Source organism: Canis lupus, chromosome X (assembly GCF_048164855.1).
Source record: "Canis lupus baileyi chromosome X, mCanLup2.hap1, whole genome shotgun sequence".
Taxonomy (NCBI): Eukaryota; Metazoa; Chordata; class Mammalia; order Carnivora; family Canidae; genus Canis; species Canis lupus.
Window position 1 is genome coordinate 91,036,045 of NC_132876.1, and position 4,390 is coordinate 91,040,434.

A 4,390-nucleotide genomic window follows, 5' to 3' on the forward strand; every position below is an offset into this window, starting at 1 on the left:
CCGATGCTGAGGGAGGGAGCAATGGAAGCACAGCCAAGAGGCCTGGCCACTATGTCTAGCTCTGCTTCTAGCCCAGCCCATGGGGCCACAGATGAGTCATTTGATCTCTCCAAGCCTCGTTGTTCAAATCTGCAAAAGGAGGGAGGCTGACGCTACCTAAGTGCTCTTCTGGTTCTCAGATTCTAAAACGCAAATAGCAGTGGTGCTGGAAATTAATGCAAATATTCCATGTCATGTGGCTTCGGAATCACATCAACATTTTGAAGGTCTACTTCATGCTCAGTATAGTTGCTAAATATTCTGTAAGGGGACAGAGAAATGTAAACCTTGGACATCCAAGACTTTGCAGCCAGGTCTGGGAGGTGACCCCTGTGTATAGGAAAGCATCGGACAAATGAAAAACCGGTCCAAAGAGAGCCAACGGGAATTCACAGAGGAGCAGGTGAACTTGGGGTGGATGGAGTTCTATGAGTCAGCTACTGCCACAATAACTCTGGGTAACACTCCCCCCGCCACTCCCTAAAAAAGTCTTAACTATAAACATCTATTTCATTCCTAGGGCTGCAAGTTTTACCTACTCTGGGCTGGACTGGGCTGGACTGGGCTGATCTCCACTGTGTTCACTTATGCATCTTCAGCCAGCTGTGGCTCCGCTCACCCTGACTCCTAAGCGTGAGGGTTTGCTTATTGTTGGCTGATCGAGAACGGCTTTGCTTAGCATGTCTGGAGGTGGGGGAGGGTACTTGGCTCTGCTCCTTACACGTTTCTTCCTCTGGCTGCCTGGCCCAGGTGTGTTCTCATGACAGTAGTTTGGGTACCGGAGCACAACGGAAACACACAGTGCTTGTTCCATCACTCTGCAAATTTCCCAGAGGGGAAAAAGGCTATGGGCACAGTGGGCTTTGAGAACTTAGAAGATGGGTTGCCCTTGGGCTGAGGGACTATTTGCTTCCAACCAAATTCACGATACTGTGGCCCAGGAAAGGATTGCAGATGGCTCCTTAGAAGATGTCCGCCACGACTGACTTATCAGCCGTGCATCTTGCGAAACGCATCCCCTTGCCTTGATTTTTCTTGCTCCCCCGCCTCCCTTCTCTTCCCATCACTCCCATTGTCCTGGGTCACCTTCCTCAGAAAGCATCAGCAAGTAGATTGGCCTCAGCCTGTTTTCTCAGGGACCCCAGCTATGGCACCAATGAAACCTTCCTTCCAGAGTTTGACTTTTTGAGTACATGAATGCAGGGAAGGGGACCCCAGATTTAGCAGGAAATTTTATTCCACAGACCCTCCTTCACCTCAGATACACGGATGCCTTTGTAAAATGGCATCTGGGTTTACAATTGGGTGTTCCATGAAGCCAGATTAGGAAGGAACATTCACCATGTGGTACATGTACACACACACACACACACACACACACACACACACACACAATGGAATATTATTCAGCCATCAAAAAGAATGAAATCTTGCCATTTGCAACGATGTGGATGGAACTAGACATTAGGCTGAGCAAAATAAGTCAATGAGAGAAAGACAATTATCATATGATTTTGTTCATATGTGGAATTTAAGAAACAAAACAGAGGACCATAGGGGAAGGGAGGGAAAAATAAAACAAGATGAAATCAAAGGAGACGAACCATAAGAGACTCTTAATCATAGGAAACAAACTGAGGGTTTCTGGAGAGGAAGGGGTGGGGGATGGGATAACTGGGTGATGGGCATTAAGGAGGGCACGTGATGGAATGAGCACTAGGTGTTATATGCAACTGATGAATCACTGAAAAAAAAAAAAAAAGGAAGGAACACTCACCAAGAAGAGATCATTGGCTGAGAGAAGAGTCACTGAGCTCATGAGACTGAGTTCAGAGCTCTGTCTTAAGACTAGTTGGGGACCAGATTGTAGATTGTATGACCAGATTGTATGAACATGTTCCTCATCACCTCCTTACCTCTCTTTACCCACCGTCCTACCAAAGAGGCCTCTTTCATCTGATGCTCTAAATTCAAGCAGAAGACAAGCCTAGAAAGATCAATACAGTAATCCCAGGTTAAAGTGATAACTCATCATAACTTGAGGTATAACTACCACCCAGGGTGTTTTCATTTCCATAGGGGACCCTTGGAAAATAGAAGGTCATCTCCATAAGGAACTAAATATCTAATGGTGAAATTTTAAGCGCCCTAGCAAGTGGCAGGTAAAATACTTTGTGGTGAGCTTTTGCTCACATAACCCTCTGGAACCCTCTGGAACTAAGTCCCAACCATGCCTCTTTGTGAGGTGAGCCAGAAATGATTGTCTCACTAGGAAACGGAGTCTCAGAAATGCAATGTCACTTGCCCATCATCTCTCAGCTGATGAGTAGCAGAGTTAGGAATAGCTCTAACCCTCTGCCACTTCCCCAGAGTGGGATGAAGGAGACCAGAAGCTGAAAGGCCCATCCTGTCAGAGTGGGAACTCATGAGAAGATCAGCAAGTGGAGTTCAAGGACAGTGGGCTCAGGGGACAGTTCAGTGTAAGACCATCGCCCAGAGTGGTGCTAGCACAGCTGTCTTCCCCTCTAGGCCAAGGGCATGATTCCAAAGGACGGGGCCTCAGGTGGCGACATCCTGAGAGTCTTCCCAGCCTAGGCAGCAGCACAAAGGCTCTGGCCAGAGCTGCAGCTGGAGCGAGGGCTTCAAGAAACAAAAGGCCTGCCCCAGAGTTTGCAGGCCCACACCATGTGGGCCAGGCAGAGCCAAGAGTGGGGCAGGACACTGTAGAACAAGTGGCCATCTCCGTCCACCAGGGTGCTGGGCTGCCCAGGGAAGGCCCCTTGGCTTCTCTGAGTCGGTTTCTCAGAAATAATGGAGGCAAGACTTTCCTCACCTACCCCAAAGTGTTGTCTCAAGGTGCCAGAGGGGCAATTGTCTAAATTTAAGTGCCACAAAGATACCTGATGATGATGGAAAAGCCAAAGTGGAGTGCCTGGTGGCTTGATGGAAGAGGCTCGCATTAGTTTCCTCTGGTTGCTGTGACGGATGACCACAGACTCGGGGGCTGAGAGAGCACATGTTCATTCTCTCCCAGTTCTGGAAGTCCCAAGTCTAAAGTCAGTCTCCTGAGGCTTCAGTTAAGAAGCTGACAGGGCTGGTTCCTTCTGGTGGGTCTGAGGGGTGGATGTCTATACTTCTCTCTTCCGGCTTCTAGAAGCCACCTGCATTCCTTGACTCGTGGCCTTCCCTTGCGTGGCCCTTTCCTTCCTGACCTCTTGCTTCCACCCTCACCTCTCCTGCTGCAGGCTCTGGTCTCCCACCTCCCTCATATGAGCCCCTGGCAATGACATTGGGCCCACATGGACACTCCAGGACACCCTTCCCATCTCCTGTTCCTAAATTTCAACCCACTTGCAAAGTCCCTTGGGCCATATCACATGACTTATTCACAGGTCTGGGGGTTAGGAGGTGGGCATGTTTGGGGGGTGGGTCCTTATTCCACCTATCACGAGGCCTGTTCTTCTCTCTCTAACAGAGCTACTTCCTGCAACATGCCCAGAATGTTTCCTAGCGCACCCTGCCTGTATCCCGACCAGACTCCTTTGATACTTAACATTTCTGCACGTGGGCCGACTTCCAACTGCCAGCACCTGCATCTCTGCCTGAGGGCTTTTGGCCACTGGCGCCTGCTCTGCCTGTGCAGATGGCTGGAGGGAGGAGCCAGGGAATCCATGTCCCCCACACTCTTCCCTCCCGACCTTGGAAGCAGGCCTTAACCACTGCTTGACAGGATCTAGTGGATAAACACTCCAGTTCTCTTGCCCCTTGGTTGGGATAACTGAGGCGTGTGCTATACTGCCCCCTACAGGCCCCCATAGGAATTGCTCTCCGGTGGCCCACACGGGTTAACTACCTTGGGAACCCTCCCTTGGTTGACTGCCTGCCTTCCCTATCCTGTCTCTCCCACCAGTGTTTTCTAGAATTATCTCCCAAGCAGACTACTTGCACTCAAATCCTTGCCTCTAACTTGGGATGATTTCTCCCAAGCTTTGTTCATGCAGCTCTCCTGCCCGCAATGTCCCTTTTCTTCACTCACCCATCTGCTCCTCTTTCTAAACCTTCTTCCTCAGGGAGATCTTCCCCAGCACATTGGTGCCTGCCGGTCCCGCCTCGTCTTGCCCATCCCAAGTGGTCATGACAGTTGTCAGCTGTATCAAAGAATCGGGAGAGACAGCTCAGCATACAGGCTAAGACAAAGGATTCTGAAGCTAGACTCTATGATATGGATCCCTAACCTCATCCACCACTTACCAGCTCAGGAATAGCGACCAGATTAGTTAACCTCTATGAGCCTCAACATGGGGTGCTAATCGCACCCCACCTCATGGGCTTTCAGTGAGATACATGCTAG